We start from the raw sequence: 21,027 nt of genomic DNA, 5'->3' as shown, positions 1-21,027 counted from the left end.
TAAATGTTTAGTTAGTATCGATGCTTTCACGTGTTTGTTGTTGTTTGCCCTCGTACAAACCTTGTATATCTTGCAATCCCTTTATTGACTTGCTTGTAATATACATGTTGTTAGAGCCTTGGGCGGACAGGGAAGGTGCTGTCCGTTCGGTGTCTGTTACGTGCTCGAATTCGACCAAATTGGCGTAGCCCGGGGCGTGACACTAGTTTTACCACTAAATAACTATTTTATCGCCACTATTTAGTTACCTATGATGGTGATAAAAAAAATTACCAATCAATTATTAATAAAATAAAATTGCAATCAAAGTAATATACTTAATATGGCGATAAATTTTCTCGCAACTATATAATTACTTATGGTGGCAATAAAAGAAAATTGCCACTAATTAGTTAACTAAAAGTGGCAATATTACTTTCACTATTGAATGGTTATTTTATCACCACTATTTAGTTATTTATGGTGGTGATAAAATAAATGGTCACCAATTAATAGCCATTGTTTGGTAACCTATAGTGGCAATAAGAAAAATTACGAACAATTAATTAAATTAAATTAAAATTTTAAATTAAATTAAATTAATATTTTAATTTAATTTTAAAATTAATAATTTAATTTTAAAAAATTTAAAAAAACCCCTCACTTCCCTCAGTGCACACTCCCCAACTTCCTTTCAGCTACACTTAAAAAAAAAAAAAAACCCCCCCTTAAAACCTATTTCCCTAATCCGCTCACGCCCTCTCCCTCTCCTCCTCGACAATCTCTCGCCGGCGAGCTCGTCACCGGCGAGCTCCTCGTCGGCGAACTCCTCGTCGGCGACATAGGCGACAAGCTCTATGCAACGAGCTCTTCGTCGCTAATTTTCTTTCCGACGCCCTTCAAAACGGAGCTTCTCGTCTCCGAGCTCCTGGCCGGTGAGCCCCTCACCGCCGATCTCCTCGCCGGTAAGCCCCTCACTGCCGATCTCCTTGCCGGTTAGCATCTCGCCTTCGATCTCCTCGCCGGTGAGCCTCTCGCCTATTTCTGTTGTTTTTCTTCTTGTTAATGCGCATTGCTACAGTTGTAGCCATAGTTGCACTAATTCATTAAGTAAAAAAGGTAGGGAATTCTAGTTAGTAACTGTGAAGTGATGCTCTGTGTATTTGCTTTCTATATGGGTTCTTAGAACCAATTAGTTGTTATATATACTGTTCTAATAAATATCCATGAGTAGGATCTTTATTGCAAATTGGATTTTGATGATTTTGATGTCCTTGGTACAGTGAGGGTTAATTTCCTTGTACTGCTAAATTTTCAAACTTCTTTTAAACTTTTCCTAACATAGGATTGCACCAAAGTTGTGGGATTTCTGTTAGTCTGTATTAAGTAACCTTGATGATACGTGCAAGCTGGTAACACGAAAAGTTTGGAACTCCAATTTTTATTAAAGAAGGCCATCTTACTCAATTGTTATGTTTTGTGTATTTCAGGGTATAGAACTGACGAATCCGCAAGCGCATGGTAACCTGCTAGGAAGTGGAACTCAGAGCACATATTTCTCTGAAACGGGGACATTTCAAAGATCAAGGGGACTTGAAGAAAACTGAACAAGTCACCATCACAGCTTCGACGATTTACACGCCAGGTACTGGCTCATCTTGAACACCAGCTTCTCTTATTAGCTTCTTAATGTCTCAGTTGTTGAGATATAGATAAAAAGTTCTCCAACTCATGCATTCTATATGGTCTCGTTAAGTGAACAGCAGAATTTTTGTGGCATTCCATATATTCAATCATGTGCAAAGATGACATGTCTCTGTAGAGTAGGTTTATGGTTGTTTGGAAGTTTCGCAACTGTTAGATCCATCCTTCGGCGTGAATTAATGAAATTGATTCAATTTTGCCTACTAAACTTTTGTCCCTCTTCGTGTTGACCATCTTGGAGAATCTGATGGTCGACACGAAGAGGGACATGCACTCCGCCGTGATCTCGCCGACTTCTTGGAACCTATATATGCTCTTCCTCATGATCACCCCCAACACTACAGACACTGTAGCTTCCCAATCAACCATAGTTCTTTTTTTCTTGGTTTGGCAAGTTCTGGTTGAAACTCATCTGCTGCAGTTTTAGCCAGTTTAAATAGTGAAAAACTGTCATTACTTGTAAGGAAGTGAATTCTCGAAATACGAGGATTGTACTTCATCCAAGATCGACTAATTGTCGAAAGTATACCCTTTGTGGGAGTTGAGAATGTCCAAAGCACAAAAAGTGCCTTGGAGTTGTGTCCGCGAGAGCAAATGAGGCAAACTGCAAGAAGAGGAAGAAAGGAAAGATCTCTCTCTTTCGTTCTCTCTTTACTCTCATTCCCTCTCGCTTTACTCTCACACTCCCTCTCTCTCCCGAGTCGGGTGAGTTTATTTCCAGTAAAACGTATTTTCAGGGAGTTGAAAGTGAGGACACGTGACGGAAGTGACCCGTCAAAAGCGCGCCTCCCTGGCCAGAGGGGTAAGCTTAAAGCTTAAGGGTTGGTTAAGGATTTTGTAGTAGGTTGTTGTTGGGTAAGCTTAAAGCTTAAGGGTTGGTAAAGGGTTTTATGGTAGGTTATTGGATAAGCTTTAAGCTTAAACTTAAAGCTTAAGGCTTGGTTAAAGGTTTTGTAGGAGGTTGTTGAGTAAGCTTTAAGCTAAAGCTTAAAGCTTAGGGATTGGCTGATTGGTTTTATAGGAAATTGATAGGTTATTGGGTAAGTTTTAAGCTAAAGCTTAAAGCTTAGAGGTTGGTTAAGGGTTTTATAGAAGGTTGGTAGGTTGTTGGATAAGTTTTAAGCTAAAGCTTAAAGCTTAGAGGTTGGTTAAGGGTTTTGTAGTAGGTTGTTGGGTAAGCTTTAAGCTTAAAGCTTAAGGGTTGGTAAAGGATTTTATAGTAGGTTGTTGGGTAAGCTTTAAGCTAAAGCTTAAAGCTTAAGGGTTGATTAAGGGTTTTGTAGAAGGTTGTTGAGTAAGTTTTAAACTAAAGCTTAAAGCTTAAGGGATTGGTTAAGGGTTTTGTAGTAGGTTATTAGGTAAGCTTTAAGCTAAAAACTTAAGGGTTGGTTGAGGTTCTATAGGAGGTTATTAAGTAAGTTTTAAGCTTAAAGCTTAAAGCTTGGAGGTTGGTTGAAGGTTTTATAGAAGGTTGATAGGTTGTTGAGTAAGTTTTAAGTTAAGGGTTGGTGAGGGGTTTATAGGAGGTTGGTAGATTGTTTATTAAGTTTTAAGCTTAAAGCTTAAAACTTAAGGATTGATTGAGGAGGGGAGGGTAATATTTATGCCCTTGGCTTTAGTTTAAGACTTCTTAAAAAAAAATGCCTCTGCTATGCTAAAATGTTTTTTTTTTTCTATCTAACGATGTGTGTAAGGGTGTATGTTTTATAAGTTTCCTCCTTTCTAGCGGCTCGGCGCCTTTCCTCCTCTATAGTGAGCTCGACGCCTTTCCTCCTCTCTAGCGGCTCGGCGCCTTTCCTCCTTTCTATCGGCTCAGCGTCTTTCCTCTTCTCTAGTCAGCTCGGCGACTTTCCTCCTATCTAGCGGCTCGGCGCCTTTCTTCCTCTCTAGCAACTCGGCGAAGTAGGTTAGGTAGTTGTCCATCATTTTTTTCTTCTTTCTTTCTTTCTTTCTTTCTTTCTTTTATTTTGTTATTATTTTGTGTTTTCTTTTAAGAGAAGAAGGGGGGAAGGAAAAAAAAGAAAAAAACCAGGACGATGGCATCAGTAGGTATAGCAGAACTACTGAAGCTACCCTCTTACCTCCCCTCGGTTACCGAAGGGCAAAGAAGCCTGGAGAGTTATGGGGTAAGCTTCAACAACTACTACCTTACCCACTAGATGTAACGGCGCTGGTGGGGTCGTAGCGGCCAAACTATGAAAGCTTTCTTCACCCCTCCCCTTAGTAATTAAGGGGCAAAGAAGCCTGGGAAGTTATAAAGAAGCTTTTACAGTTTAGTTTAGGCTGCCGGTTAGTCTAGGCATGGTGGCAGTAGTTGAAGTGGCTGCTGTAGATGTCATAGCGGCCAAACTATGAAAGCTTTCTTCTTCCCTCCCCTTAGAAACTAAGAGGCAAAGAAGCCTGGGAAGTTGTAAAGAAGTTTTTACAGTTTAGTTTAAGCTGCCGGTTTGTTTAGGCGTGATGGTAGTAGTTGAAGTAGCTGTAGTAGATGTTGTGGCTGCCAAACTATGAAAGCTTTCTTCTCCCCTCCCCTTAGAAACTAAGGGACAAAGAAGCCTGGGAAGTTGTAAAGAAGCTTTTACAGTTTAGTTTAGGCTACCGGCTTGCCTAGGTGTGGTGACAGTAGTTGAAGCAGCTGCAGTAGACGTCGGAGCGTTCTTCTCCCCTCCCTTTAGAAACTAAGGGGCAAAGAAGCCTGGGGTTTAGTTTTAATTTTGCCCTTAAAGAAGCCTGGGGTTTAACCTTAGTTTTGCCCTTAAAGAAGCCTGGGGTTTAGTCTTGGTTTGCCCCTAAAGAAGCCTGGGGTTTAGTTCTCGTTTGCCCTTAAAGAAACCTGGGGTTTAGTTCTAGTTTGCCCCTAAAGAAGCCTGGGGTGTAGTTTAGTTCTAGTTTGCCCCTAAAGAAGCCTGGGGTGTAGTTTAGTTCTAGTTTGCCCCTAAAGAAGCCTGGGGTTTAGTTTAACTTTTTAGTTTAGGTTTAATTTTTTAGTTTTGCCCCTAAATAAGCCTGGGGTTTGGGTTTAGCTCTATTTTTCCCCTAAAGAAGCCTGGGGTTTAGTTTGGTTTTAGTTTTTCCCTAAAGAAGCCTAGGCTTAGTTCAACGTTTTCTCCTGATGGAGCTTGGGCTTTATCTTAATTTTTCTTTTAGTTCAAGTGTATCCTTGGGTTTGAGCTTGGGTTTATTTAGGTTTGGGTTTGGTTTGGATCAGGTGTTTATTTGGGTGTTTATTTGGGTTTGAACTTGGGTTTATTTGGGTTTGGATTTAGTTCAGTTCAAGTTTGGGTTTGTTTTGGGTTTTGGGTTTATTTAGGTTTGGATTTAGTTCAGTTCAAGTTTGGGTTTGTTTTGGGTTTTGGGTTTATTTGGGTTTGGTTTGGTTCAGGTGCATGTTTCGGTTTGCCGGGTTTGGATTGGTTTGGTTCAGGTTTATTTGTAGGTTGGGTTTTGGTTTTATTTGGCTTTGGTTTGGTTCAGGTGTATTTCTTGGGGCTTGGGTAAGGTCTTAGTTTAGGTTTGGGTTTGGTTTGGTTCAGGTGTATGTTTTGGTTTGGAGTACCTTGTTTAGGGTATTCGGTTTTGGTTCAAGTACCTGGTTTAGGGTACTTGGTTTTGGTTTGGAGTACCTGGTTTAGGGTACTTGGTTTTGGTTTGGAGTACCTGGTTTAGGGTACTCGGTTTTGGTTCAAGTACCTGGTTTAGGGTACTTGGTTTTGGTTTAGAGTACCTGATTTAGGGTACTCGGTTTTGGTTCAAGTACCTGGTTTAGGGTACTTGGTTTTGGTTTAGAGTATATGGTTTAGGGTACTTAGATTTGGTTTGGAGTACCTGGTTTAGGGTACTTGGTTGGTTTAGAGTACCTGGTTTAGGGTACTTGGTTTTGATTTGGAGTACTTGGTTTAGGGTATCTGGTTTAGGGTACTTGGTTTAGTAGAAGTTTAGAGTATTTGGTTATGGGTATCGGGTACTTGGTTATGGGTTTAGAGTATTTGGTTATGGGTTTTGGGTACTTGGTTATGGGTCTAGAGTATGGGTATAGAGTACTTGGTTAATCTGAGATTATGTATCTCAAATTATAGCTAGTCCAGAATTGTGTATATGAATCCCGGATTAGTTGGAGTTTAGGTTGACTTAGGATTATGTATATGAATCCTAAGTTATTTGGCTCTGCGTTAGGTAGAGTAGGGTAGATATTTCCAGAGGATTAGCTTCCATGGGGTTAGATGTCCCCCATTAATTGTTATCTACGAACGTAGATAACCTTCGGTACCTGGGCGTTTTGGACTATGGGTGTATGTATATTTATGAGTAGACTTAGTACTTATGGTGGAGTGCCGGGCTTTTAGGTAGCTGGCACGCTCCACGCAGTAAGCACCCCGTCTGTTCTAATTTACGTTAGATTCTGTATCTTTCCTCAAGCTTTCAAAGCCTACTGTGGGGGGTGGAAATCAGCTACATCTCCGAACCTTTTAGGAAGAGCCGCTCGAGATGCTTTTCCGAAATCGGAAGGAGCGGGCTTAGCTGTGATTGGGCCGGGTTAACACGGCTCTTGAATTGCAACCAAGCGGCTTACGGCTTTGGCTGAAGCGGGGGCGCAAAACCCTTGATAGTTATCCCAAAGGTTCCGAAGTTTACTCAAGTTGGAGTATGAAAATGTTTTTGGGGTAAAACCTCGGGATCCAAACGTGGATATCGTTTGGTGGGTTATTTAGGGATCTAAGAACCCTAACTAGATAAATCTTCGATCGAATCCTAAGTAAACTGGGTAAGGTTTCGTATTTTGGGTTTTTGGGATTCAAGATTCTCGATCCCAAACATCGAATGGAGAACTCGATGTGGTTACCCTTCTCCTCTCCCTCTACCTCCACGAGTTTCGGAAGGAGAACTAGAGGAAGAAGAAGAGGAAGGAATAGAAGGAGAAGAAAAGGAAGGAGAGGAAGAACAAGAAGAAGAGGAAGAAAGGAAAGATCTCTCTCTCTCGTTCGCTATTTACTCTCACTCCCTCTCACTTTACTCTCTCACACTCCCTCTCTCTCCCGAGTCGGGTGAGTTTATTTCCGATAAAACGCATTTTCGGGGAGTTGAAAGTGGGGACACGTGACGGGAATGACCCGTCAAAAGCGCGCCTCCCTGGCCAGAGGGGCTGAACCCTGGCGAGGCGCTCACGAAGGGAGCCCGCGTGCGCAAGCCCTTGGCCAGAGAGGGGCCCTCTGACCAGGGGACCTCTGGCCAGAAGCGGACTCTCTGGCCAGGGACTCTCGAGCTAAAAGTCCTGAATCGGTTAAAAGTCGTTTAGAGCGACCCTGGTGCAAGCTCTTGGCCAGGGAGGGACGGTCCCTGGCCAACGTAGTGCGTTGGGGCGATGCGGGTCGGTCCCCTTGGCCAGAGAGTGGACGTTTCTGGCCAGGGGCTCTCATTGTAGTCGGGTTACTANTGTAATCGGGTAAAATGGACTCGGTGTGGTGGGTTGAGTAAAGTAATCTTTTATTTTTGGTTGGATTGGGCTTTATATTTAGGCATTAGTAGATATTTTTTTAAGTTTTAGGATAAATGGGATACTTATTCAAAAGTGTCCCAAATATGTGTCCCTATAACCTAATTCTGTTGTAGTGCCGGAGCCGGCAATTTGGTCGGATTCGAGCACGTAAACAGATGCTGAACGGACAGCACCTCCCCTATCTGCCCAAGGCTCAACAACATGTATAATACAAGTAATTCAATACAAGATGAATGCAATTATACAAGGTTTGCACGAGGGCAAACAACAACCAAATCATAAGCGAAAGCATCTATGCTATTACACTAAACCATTAAACACATGTCATTTGATTACATTTGAATCAAACACAAGTAAACTATTCTTTTACATTTATTCTTTCCATTCACAATTACATCACATTGTCCTTTAACCCAAAATATAGGACTTACATTTTTTTCTTTACATCATTTATAATTCAACATATAAAAGTTGAATATCCAAAAGGGTTTGCCTACAAAACTCCGAGGCTGCTATCTATGGCACGATACCCTTGCCTCGATCCTTCGCCGCCCCGCTCGCGCACGGATCTGCAGGATTGGTGGTGGTGTGAGAACTACAACGAAGTTCCCACTGGGTTCGGCCGCCTACCGCGCCGACTCGCCCATTAGGTCTATTCAGGCATATGTATTTAAAAAATGGTAAATAACAAACCAACTAATGCACAACTAATACAATGCCTGCAAGAAAGATGTCAGCGGATAGATAGATAATCAAGGACATGATATTTATGCATGCATGTCCTTTCTCATTTTCCATAGCTTTTACCCAATCATCTCGGGGTAATCCTAAGTCACCTCAAGCTCACATTCCACACATCCCATCTACCGGGGGAGGCACATGGCTCAACCACCAACCTTGTTTAGCCGATCTCTTATCAATGCCAATCGAGTAACTATAGTCAATGTCACGTTTGTTTACTATTGTCATAGTCTTTTCATACATTCACATGCACATAGGGTTTTCACATTCATTGTTCACATGGTTCACTGTCCTTTCACATAATCTTTAAGCATCTACATGCATTTCAACCAAGAACATATCCACACTACCCTATATGCAAGAATGCTACAATATCAATATGCTCAAATAAAGTGACATAGACATAGAGAGTGATTCGGTGTTTTCGGATAGCACCCCCCACCTTTTGGTGATGCTAAGACGCCGTAATCCAATTTTTGTGATTTTTAGACCTCTATGCCGCTTGCTACGGCGAAACGGAGCCGAAACGGGCCTTTTTCCTTGATTTCTTCGCGTACGCTCTTTGTATCGCCGAACCGAACGCACCAACGCGTTTGTTGACCTACCAATTAGGTTAGAATGAGATCAATCCCAAGCTTAGACCTCATAATTCCAAAACCCTAAAGTTAGGTCCCTCAACAATGTCATCTTCCCCAAACTAGGTCCCTAGCCATGAGATCATGGGGAAAAACCACCATTCAACTCCTAGAAGCATGCTAGAAGAAAGCTGAACTCAAACTCTAGCTCAAAACCCTAGAACTGATCTTTAGAGTCCAAAGCTTTCCTCCAAAAACCCTTGCTCAAGCTTGCCTTCACCTTGGAGAGCTTCTTCTCCAAGCTTGCTCCTCCAAACCCTCCCTTTGCTCCAAGCTCTAGAGAGAAGGAGAGAGAGAAAGAGGATTTTTAGAGAGAGAGAGGGAAAGGTGTTGGTGGTTGAGAGGGTAAATGAGCCCTAGACCCAAGCCCCCCCTCATATATACATCCATCTCATGTGACAAATGCACATAAGCCCCTCACATTTCACCTATTCATAGCAGCCTAGACTGGGCCATTTTCGCATGCGGGGACCGGTCTCTCCACCAGGGACCGGTCTCACGGGGACCAGTCTCTCCACACAGGGATCGATCCCCGAGAGCAAAACTCTCAAGACTCAGCTGCTGGGCAATTTTCGCTTACGGGGACCGGTCTCTTCCCGCAGGGACCGATCCCCGAGAGCGCAACTCTTAACTTTTGCCTACCGGGACCTGGCTCTCCCCGCAGGGACCGGTCCCCGAGAGCACAGCTCTTAGGACTTAGCTGATTTTTTCCTCTTCTCACTGGCTGCTCGTACGGGGACCGGTCTCTCCTTTAGGGACCGGACCCCGAGAGCACAAATCTTAGGACTTAGCCAAAATTTCAGATTTTGCTCTTTAGGTCCCTTTTTCACTATACCAAGGTTCTAAAACACTTAGAACCCGTTATAGCTTCCAAGTTGGTTTCGATTTTGGGATTTTCGAATCGACGATCGACTCCATTAAACTTGATCTAGAGTATTTGAAATACCTAGAAAATAAATTCTGTGATTTTTCGATATCATTTGCCTAGTGATCGAGGTCGCTCAAAATCAATAATTTTAATGGTCGTGGTGAGCCGTTTGCAAGTTTAACGGTGTAGAAATATCCAAATCACGTGAAATTTTGATAGAAAATTCTTTATACTATATAAAACAATATCAATATTTTTTATCTAAAATTTTAATGTCATATCATCATATTTTGTAAGATTTTTATTTCCAGCCGTTGATTTTGAGCCATTTCAATCAGTAGGCAAATGATATCAAAAAATCACAAAATTTATTTTCTAGATATTTAAAATACTCTAGATCAAGTCTAACGGAGCTGATTGTGTCACGCCCCGGGGTCCTATTTTGGTTTAGAAACAAAGCGGAAGTGCCCAATTTTTTTTTTTTTTGAAAACCTGACCCCCTGGGTATGTCAGATTCGCCACAAATATATGGAGTCTACTGTTCACGTGGACAGAGTTTTTCCTGTATTTGCACGGCGTCGCACAAGTACAAAATACAATATTTGCCAAACAGGATACAACCACACATATATACATTCACATAATCACACACCATTCACAATCACATCTATAACTAGAGTTATTCATAAATCCACAGCTATTAGTTTAACTTGTTTTGAAATACTAAGTGATGAAAACCACGAGAAAATCTTTTTAAAATTGTTTCCTACACGAAAACCTTTTTCTTTAAAAACTTGCTACCACGAGGGGTAGAAAACTATTTTCATTCCACAAATCCCAATTCCATTATTACATTCATAAAACCAGATAAATTCAAAGTAATAGCAACTGAACCAAATAAATTGTCTAAGTAATTTATTTAAAGAAGCTAGATTAGAGAATTAACCAACAACGGGACGGTGGCACTATCGATCGCTAGACTCGCTCCTTGCGAACCGTCCCACTAGGACCCGCGACGTCACTTGTAATGGGGGTGGGGGTGAGAACATGTAAACATATCTCCCCTCCCAGTGGGTACCGCAAGCCGACGAGGGCGAGGGGTACTCACTAGTCAAGGAGGCTAAACGAAGGTATGGGTAAGTGTAATACAGTAGCAACGATAATAAATGAACATGATGTATAAATGAACAACTATCGCTACTGTATGTATGCATCAACCGGACGACAAGTCCAAAAATACCCAATCTGAAATAGCCATATTGGTCCGCAACACATCAGGCCTATGCCACTGGCACTCTACCTGTATATAACCCAGTTCTGACCGCTGGGCTCACGGGCTGCATATAACCTAGTTCTGACCGCTGGGCTCGTGGGCTGGCATATCCAACCACTTTTCCGGAAAAGAACGTCCTTTTGCAGTGGATCAGACTGCTGGTGTTCGTGAAATGCGTACGAGTAGTGGCGATTTATGCTGAATGCTCAATAGCCAATCATCGGCAACTAGCCGACAATCTTGCCCCTCAGGGCACACTGACCGTATAGGTCGTCAAATAGTCCAATTGACTACGTAGGTCACGATACGAGATATGGGAGCCAACTAACCAGGTCACAGATATCACAAATAATCACGAAACTGCTCTACTCTAAACATGATATAGGATATGTAAAATAGCTAAGTAGAGCAACAAGAAAACATGGTATAGGTGCTAGGCTCAATATATAATTTATGCATGTAGAATAGTAACGGGAGAACAAAGGTCAGAAGATATTACCGAGCGTGCACCACTGTACCGACTTCGGATCGAAGTATCCACCTGTACGTATCTGGCATTGGTCTCTCGACTGCGGAGACGAAACAATCGGACCTATGAAGGGTCCAGTAGGTTAGAATCCAACCCACCAACATGTACCACTAACTCACAAACCCCACCAATAACCCTACGGGAATTGGCTTCCCAAAACCGATTGCCGTAATACGCTGGAAGTCCCGAAAACCGCACTGGGACTCCGCCGGGACCCACAAACTGTCACGCCCCGGGACCGGCGGAGGCCCTCCCGGTGGCGTGCCCAGACCCGCCATATGTCTACACATATAAGGCGTCTACAATAAAAGCGGAAGTAAAAGCAAGAATAGAACAAATGACGAGGTGAAATAACTAGCAACTAATGATATCAGAGCAAGTAAAGCTAGACAATAAAGAAATCACAAGTAGTACAATATCTGTCTCAAAAGTACAAAAACGGTGGTCTCTAATACACTGGTAGAACTCTCAACCTCTCCAAAATAAAACACAACGAGAGGTAGACCACCTAGCGAATCGTCCTCAAAGGAAGCTAGCTCGAAGCAACTCCCTTCCCGCGGTNACACTCGAACCTCGCAATTTGCAAAGGTCCAGTGTGTTACACAAACTATCCTGGAACTCACCGACTCGTGTTACGAGTCACCCGCTGCCACTAAACACATATATTAGTGTGACTTGGCAGCAATTACACTATCTCACATCGAAACGATTATCGTTGGATAATCGTTTCGATCCGGGTTCCCGGAAGTGTCCAATTCAACACCGGAACCCACCGTCTCTCACCCGTCGTTTCAGACTCTCGAAATGACGTGGGTGACCAGCCAACAAGGCTCAGCGACGACACAAAATATCACAAGGCACAGGCGGAAGAATTTCGAACCGAAAACGCGTTCCGTTGGTGGATTTCGCCGAAAAACGCACCGGAAATCAACATTTGATTTCCGAAAAGGCTTGGGGCCTTGGACAACCAGTCTAGAGGTCACCCACTGCCCGCACACGCTGCCAACAGCAACCACAACAAGCACAATTGCATAAAAACCCTCCCGATTACATAAAATCACATTATTTCATGTGATTTCCGGGGTTTTATGGCCCGACAGCGCAAGCTGAATGATGCCGAGACACCCGCTGACAGGTCTCGGCGTGCCGCAGGCCGTGCTCACACTTCGGAGCACTGCCGGCCACTGTGGCGAGCGCGCGAGCGACGAGAACATCAGCGAAACAGCACGCACAGCAAATAAATCACTTCTATCACGCAACCGGGGCATCGCTGACCCAATGGAGGTGAGCACGATGTTCGGCACGAAACAAGGATCATCGTGCTCACTTCCTGAAGCATCGGGGTATCTTCGGATCGCCGAAAAGGCGATCGGAACGCCAAAACAGTGCATAGAAACTAATACAAGCCTTACCGGAGCAAGGTAGGGCACGGGGCGGCCGGACGGCGGGCGGGCCGGTCCGAGGCGGGTGCGGCCGGTCAGTGGGGGCCGGGGCTCGCATTGGCCGGCGGCAGGAGGCGACCGGTGGCGCGGCGGCAAAGCACGAGCACGCACAGCCTCAGTTCGGTTCAGGGAGGCCGCGGCGGCCAAGCGGTGGCCGGAGGAGCACCGGGGTGACGGCGGCACGTCACTGGAGGCCGAGGGAGGGCGGTGCACCCCACGCTGGGTAGCAGCGGCGCGCGGAGGTCAAGACTGCTCCTGTTCGTTTCGCACTGGAACTGGGCGGTCGCGGGCACTCGCGGTGGCCGGCGGCGCTCCGGGACGACGGGACGGCGAGCGGAGGGTTGCCGGAGGTTGTCGGAGGGCGGCGCGGCCGATAAGAGGCAGAGGCAATGTGCGGAGGCCAGGGTGATCTCGGCTCGGCCTGCTCTAGGTTTGGGCGGCCGCAGGGAGTCCTAGCGGCACCGGTGGCGCGCGCGGACGGCGGGGGCCGGTGGGGATAATGCCAGAGGGGAAGTCTCGGCCAGAGAACGCAGGCTCGACCCGAGGGGGTGCTTTCCTGAGGTTCACGATCGAGGTGGTGGAGACACGACGGAGGGAGAAGCTGGGAGAGAGGTCAGGGTGGCTTTTCCGGTGGCCGAGGGTGCTCGCCGGCGGCCGGGGTGTGCGCACTAGTAGGGCAGGGAGGAGCTGAGGTTGGCTAGGGTTAGCTGGGGGAGAGAGATGGCTAGGCCTAGGGTTTTGTGTAATGAAACCCTAATGCACATTATATACAAAGTATGTTTTTGCAGAAAGGTCCCCCCAGAATCAAATATTTTTAGCAAGTCCCTGCCAGAATGTGTATTATGCACACAAGCCCCTCGACGTTCGAATTCACGCAAAACGGCTCATAAAATATTAGGTTTTTCTCAGATTTTCCGTTTTGCCAATTTTGACCCCTCAGCGAACATTTTGCGATTCTCGGAGATCCGTCTGTCGTATTTTCGATCAGATCACGCCAGCGTGTTCAGCACGACTGGGGCATCGAATCTACTATTTCGTTTCGTCCGATTTGGTCGGCCGATGTGCGACGAAACCAATCGCCTCCACGAATCCACCAACATATAATCACATATATACACACACACACATATATATATATATATATATATATATATATATATATATATATACACACAACACAACACACACATATATATATATATATCTATTTGAATTCAAAATTCAATTTCAAAATCCCTTTATTGATAAAAGTCTCGGATATTACAGATCGTCGATTCAAAAGTCCCAATATCGAAAACAACTTGAAGCACGGGCGCTCCGTGCTTCCAGAAGCATACCAGACGCACTTTATACATGTGTGTGTGTGTTATATATATATATATATATACATTCCATGCCCGTTAATACATACATATATATCCTTGTGTGTGTGTATGCTTCTTTAAATTTTGTTTTTAAGATATAGTACTATAGAGTTAATGCAAGTGTGTGTGTGTCACGCCCCGAGACCGCTACCAATTTGGTCCGGTTCGGGCACGTCGAACAGAGGCCGAACGGACAGCACCTCTACTGTCCGCCCAAGGCTCAACCACGAGATCATGTACAAGAATTCGCCCAGGAACAATTCAATACATACATGATCCAATCTAACAAGGAGAGAAGCACCACCAGTGCTTTACCATAAGAACAAGTAACACAAGTACACATACAAGTGCGAGAATTCTAAACTATTACATCACATTCACTTCATTTATACAATCGATTACATTTATATCTTCCAAAACATAAATGCAAGTACATCCACAACTCTCCAAATGCACCTCACATCCTATACATCATCTACACTTATGTACAAAGAGTGCTACTAATGCAATAGGAAAGCTTTACTACTAAGGCGCTACGCCCTTACCACGATCCTCGCCCGGAGCACTCGTACTCGGCCCTGCAACACAGTGGGGTTAGAACTATTGTCCATAGTTCCCAGTGGGTTTGGCCGCTGACTCCGCCGGTCTCCCCACTAGGTCCAAGTGGGCACAAGCAGATAGATAGGTAGATAGATATGTGAAAGCAGTAATGACATAGTGAGAAAGCTACACTACTATGCCCAAATCATATACAATGTCTGCATGTACAATGTGATAGGTAATCAGCTAATATGCTACTATGTCCAAGAAGTAATGCCATTCTCTCGTTCTTCCAATCTCTTGGCTTACCTGAAGGTTCGCCCACGACTCACATAGCTATCTCGTAGGTAAGGAGACTCAACTCGCTCAACGTACCCGAGACCGTCTGCGGGACCCTATAAGGCTATCCCTCGGGACCCCATAAGGCTATCCCTCGTGTGACAAACTCCGGAGCGCACGCTTGTGTGAAGCGACCACCACAAGCTCTGAACAGACATGTGAGTTTGATCCAATCCTCTTATCTCAAGGATACTCTATCCACTAGGGCTAATAGTCACTCGGGAATCCACCTATCCCAATGTTCAATGCAAGTGTTTAACTACACTAAGTTTTTGTTCAATGACTCATCACTAGGGAATCCGCCTATCCTAAGTTCGCATGCCAAGTGTCACTCTATACTAAGTTGTATGCCACTCATTCTGTTGTCATTGTTATTTACATGCCACTCGTTATGTCTTTATCAACCATCAAGTCCATCTCTTATCTCAACACTATATGATTCAATGTCTCGACCCAATCCTCATCTATTCACTATATCAAGCATTCAACTCACACTCTGATATCATCTAGGAAAGCATAAGGAAATGGAAATGCACATTTATCCTACAATGCATATATGTAAGAGATGCAAGATTACAATGCACTAAGACATAAAGAGTAGTCCGGTTGCTTCGGGATGACACCACCCACTCTTGGCGTTGTCACGACTCTAGGAATGCGATTCGGCAATTTTACGACGTTGAAACGAAGCTCGGAAGGTCCTTTTTGCCGATAACTTTGCACCAGCTCGACGGACTGCCGAACCGACTTCGCCTAGCGTCAGAAAGCCTATCAATTAGGTTTATGCATGATCAATTTAGATCAAACCCTACTACAAGGCAAAACCCCACTTTGGAGCCCTAACTTGCAATCATGCAAGATTCCATCTCTAAATCTCCAAACTCATGCATAAAGCATATATTTAGCATGCTAGAGTTCCATTTAAACCATTGTAGAGCTTAAAGATCTAAACCCTAGAAATCTACCATGGTTGAGCTTCAAGCTTGCCTCCAAAAGCTAATTCCAATGGCGAAGAGGAAGAAGAAGATGATGAAGAATCTTCTCCTAGCTTGCTTCTCCTCCAACTCCTCTTTTCCCATCTTCTAGAGAGAGAGGAAGGGCTTAGAGAGAGAGAGGGAGAGTTCTAGGTCACAAAGGGTTTTCTGGTTTCTCAAGTTACTTGATTTACTATTGAGTTATAAGGGTTTTCTGGTTTAGTTTTACAGTTGTTTGAATCATTATTGTAGTTTGAGAAAAGAAATCTCTAACAATTTTTGTCTAATAATTTTCAGTAACTTTTACTGATACACGACAATGAGGATAGACAAAAGCTGGATATTTTTTCAAGATAGAACTCTTCCTGAATTTGAGAAAGGTGTTGAGGAGTTCTTAGACTATGCTTTTCGGAGATTGGGGGATGTAAGGAGAATTCGTTGTCCTTGCACTAGATGTAACAATATGATACTTAAGACAAGGGATGATGTTAAAGCTGAATTATTCTTCAATGGAGTGATTTACCATCATCGCCTCCTGATACCGTAGGTAAGATAATTTTATTTTGTGAGGTTTATTATTTTATTTTGTGTGCTAGCTATGGAAAAACATTAGTGACAAACTATGTTAGTTCTAGACTTTGATGTCCTTAGTTATTAGTGACATCTTTGTAATGCACTAGATTATGAATATTCGATGTGGTTTCATTTTGAAAAAGTTCTTTTATTTGCAAATTTTCTGAAAAATGATTTTGGACTAGCGAAGGGTGCTAGCCCCTTTGCTAGTCCAAAAGGGAAGAATGAGAATAAAGAGGTTATTCCCCTCATATATAGTAGGCCAACAGCCAAATTTGATCTCCACACTCTTTTGAACCAACTGTGAGGATAATACAAGCATGTTGGAGTTAGGTGTGTGAGGTACGGGTGCACGATGAAGCTACACATTTTTGATAGATAAAGTTGGATTAAACATGTATAGATGTTTAGCTAATTGAATTCTTGATTTCACATTCTATCTGCAAAATATTTTCAGGCTTGTTTATAAGTATAATCTAATATCCTGATTATTTCTTGTACTTGCTTCATGGAAAACATGTGTGACTTCTACTATGTTACAAATATAGACGGTTAAAGTAATTTTCTACTCTATTTAGTGAACGTATTGCTCTTTTACATTTACATTCTTGTACTGTATGAGAAAATATTTTTGTTGTATGTACACGGATAGGATCGTGCATATATAGCTGCTTACATAGTGAACTGGACACCTGCATATGTTTGTGATTTTTTGGAACATTGACTAGATACTTGTAATATAGACGTGCATCCGGAGTGATAGATGCAAATAGTGCTTTTTTGGAATTTTAACAAAAATGTTATTAGGTCTTTTGGGACATGTTTACTTGCAATAATCCTTAATTTGCTGACCTGGTTAGCTAGCTGTTTGCTGTAATTGACAAAAGATATCAGGTTCTGCGGCTAAATTAAGGTATTAATTAAGGGCCAATTGCCTGGTCTTCAAAAAAACTTGAATAATTTTTGGTAACTTTTACTAGATAATGTTTCTAAGCAGATAGGTTAAATTGCATAGAAATAGTAGCGGATTATTTTCCCACCTTTTTTGTGTCAAAGTAGGGAAGGAAAAGGGCAGAGCACTGAGCCGGGTTAGGAAGCGAGCTGTGTTAATTTTTAAATAGGTGTGGATGGCCAGTCCTTAAGGTTGAAGGCCAGTAATGATCTCCAGGTCGAAGAGCATCAAAGTAATAACTCTTGACTAGAAAAAGAAAGTGTTTGCAGAAGTAGACCAAAAGAAAAGAGAAGAAGCAAGAAGATGGTGGTTGGGTTTTGTGACACACTGGACCTTTGCAAATTGCGAGGTTCGAGTGATTGGATGTGTTTCGAATTTTTCCACACTTGGTGGAGGGTCGTAGAATGTTTTCCGACCTAAGAAGTTCGAAAACCTGAGTTCTGGATGAGTCCTGAGAGTTTTCACTCTCGGGGACCGGTCCCTGAGAGGAGAGACCGGTTCCCCAGTGAGCAGTGTTGCGGCAGCCCTGAGGCAACCGGTCCCTGGCGGGCGAGACCGGTCCCCGAGCGCATTCTCGCAGTGAGAGACCGGTTCCGCGCGGGGAGAGACCGGTTCCCGAACGTTGGTCCCTGCTGGGGAGAGACCGGTCTCTCTGGGCGAAAATTGCCCAGACCGGGCTGATGCAATTTTGGNGCTATGATAAAGGATAATTCTCATAATTTCATTAAGCAAACCATGACATTATTTATGGCTAAGTAGAGACGTATCCTTCATGACAAGATAATTGTGCATTACATAAATGCCATGTTTAATTGCAAGTAATAGTTTAGCATTTTCATTATGCTTTCATAAATGCAATTACTCGTTATTACTATTGCTTCCGACTTACCCTTTCCTTTTGGGGCCTAGTGGTGCATTGAGCTGAGGTCAGTAGTTTTCACGCCCTCTGTTTTATGTTTTTCTTTCAGAGCCTTCCACGCTGGGAGAGGCTAGGGACCGTGGGAAGGGCGTTGCTCCGAGTTAGCCCTTCAGCGAGAGACGAGTTTAGGTGGTCTACCCCTCGATGTATTTCTTTTTGGAGAGGTTGAGAGCTGTACCAGTGTACTAGAGACCACCCTTCTGTGTACCTTTGAGACAGATTTTGTACTATTTATATTTGCTTTTATGGTTTAGCTATATTTCTTTTTACTCTGGTTATTGATGATAGAACTTTACTAGCTCTGATATCATTAGTTGCTTTTCACTCTATTTATTTTACTTCCGCTTTTATTGTAGACGCCTTATATGTGTAGACATATGGCGGGTCTGGGCGCGTTACCGGGAGAGCCTCCGCCAGTCCCGAGACGTGACAGGTTTCATGGCTATCTTGGATAACCGAATGGTGTCATAGATGCCAATGTCTTTGCAAAATTCACTCCGTGTTTCGACTCGAGTTGCCCACCAAATAAAATCTTTAGAAGAGGAAGGCCATAACTAGATAACACTACTATAAAGGCCCCGAGAGAAGATATTGATGGGGCCAGCCATAGAAGCAATGGTGGATTCCAAACTACAAGAAGGATCGAAGTAGTCTGGAAATGATGGTGATGTGATACAAGGGCCAAGAATGAAATAGGAGTTTGAATTAGGAAGCATGCAAAGAGTCTAGAAATTGACAATAGGGTCATCAAGAAGCACATCGCTTGTAGGAGTAGATGTAGAAGAGGAAGCCATGAGAGCAGAAGAAGCACAAAAGGGAAGAATGATACGGCCGAGAAAGATGAAGAATTAGGTTTCTTCGATGAAGAAAAATTAGGGTTTTGACAAAGAAAACCATGCAAAGTATAGGTATTATGCCAATTCTCTTATAATGGACGGCCATGTGCCCTATGACGCGACACCCAAATATGAACATAGTGATGAAAGTAAATTTAAGGCGCAGACGAAAACCCAAGGTATTGGACGCTGCACGTCACATCGATAGAAGCGAAATCTAAAGCAATGGCAATAGGCAATTCGATGGTTCCTTGTCACTGAACACGTAACCGTCGGAAGGGGCAATTGTTGACTCCAAAAATAAGCATCGAATATAGGAGGCCCCAAAGGAGATTTTAGTGAAATCCTAGGCTTCAGCTATGTCGAAACCCACCTGGGTCTTGATTTCAGTATCATGCCTGAACATACCCACTTCAATGAGTAAAAGGCAAGCCCATTTGAATTGAACTGTTCAAAATTCAAAGGGGGGCGATTTAAGGACAAGAAGTTGGGAAACAATTGAAGAAAGAAGAGCGACAAATTGTGGGAGTTATTTGGTGATAGTGACTGTGCCTATAAAAGGAAATGAATGCCTACAAGATGGAGGATCAAAACATCGTTTCAAACACCAACCTATACCTCGCATTTTAGTATGAGTAGCTAAAAGGTAATGTAGGAATAGCTTCAGGATAACATATAAGCAGTCATAATAGTAGAATTTTCCACCTTTCAGCCACTATCTCACCCGATACCGATAGCCCATGACTGCCATTCCGCCCATTACCGTGCCCCATTGTACTCACCGACGAACACACCTCCACACCAAGCATCGTCACCCCATGGACTCTTTCCTTCTAGGGATTGTTGTTGTACAGCGGTCCTGTTCATTTAACTTTGGGTTCGACTGGCGACCGAAATCAGAAAGCTGAAGTCTTAAGCCTTTGGCTAGTGTGCGTGAAGACCTTGAGGCCTTCCCTCGCGTTTGGACCCAACTGTATTGTTCCCTCTCCGGTCCACACATGAAACTAAGTCAGATCCTGCCTTTCATCAATGGATGTCATTTGGTGAATGAACCGGATCACTCCTTATGTCGGGTTGTGATTTCCATGCCAACAACTTGTTAATTAACTACTATGCAGACGACAATTCTTATAATTAGTTAATCTCTTCTATCTATAAAGCACAATTGTGATGATAAGAATTATGTGTTTTTACATATTGCTCAAGCGCCAAATATACAAATATTCTCACAACATAGATACATCTAAAATATTTTTCATAATTTACATCAATGAGATAGTTTCATAGTGTGCAAAGGTTGTAAAACAAGTTCAAGTTTACATATAGACAAGGTTTAAAATATCACCCCATGCCGCTCGGCACGGGGGAATACATATCGTGCCACCAATTAAGGGGCACGATCCATGGAGGGTCTTTCTTGGACACCCTGTGTCGCAATACTCTTTTGGTATCGCGCAAGATATCGTGATACTCAAACACACCGTTTGGTTCGGGGTTAAAGGGGGAGGGATAAGGGGTTTATCCCCCTCCCCTTTAACCCAAAATAAGAATTTAGGAGGGTGAGGTTAGCTGGGTTAGCTAACCCCACCCCCATTTGGGGTAGGGTTAGCTAACCCCACCCCTCCCTAGGAATAGAGGTGGGATTAAGTTAATCCCACCTTTATTTAATTTTTAAATTTATATTAAATTTTTAATTTTAAGTTAAAATTAAAAAAAAAAATTTTAAAATTAATATTTATATTTTTAAATTTTAAATTTTAATTTTAATTAATTATTTTTAATTATTTAAAATTTAAATTTGATATTTTATATTTGTAACTTTAAATTGGGAGATTTAAAAATATAGATTTTAATTTTGAATTTTG

General features: G+C 43.0%; 1 long non-coding RNA gene across 1 annotated transcript; it reads left to right on the top strand.

Annotated features, from left to right (window-relative positions):
• LOC109707190 lies at positions 732–20,665 on the top strand. The gene is made up of 4 exons (XR_002215431.1): positions 732–944; positions 1,470–1,624; positions 16,180–17,721; positions 18,760–20,665. It is a non-coding gene; the product is annotated as an uncharacterized LOC109707190 (long non-coding RNA).

This window comes from Ananas comosus, linkage group 3 (genome assembly GCF_001540865.1).
Source record: "Ananas comosus cultivar F153 linkage group 3, ASM154086v1, whole genome shotgun sequence".
In the NCBI taxonomy this organism is placed as follows: domain Eukaryota; kingdom Viridiplantae; phylum Streptophyta; class Magnoliopsida; order Poales; family Bromeliaceae; genus Ananas; species Ananas comosus.
The sequence above is the reverse complement of the archived record's forward strand: the minus strand, read 5'-3'. Positions and strand labels throughout refer to the sequence as shown.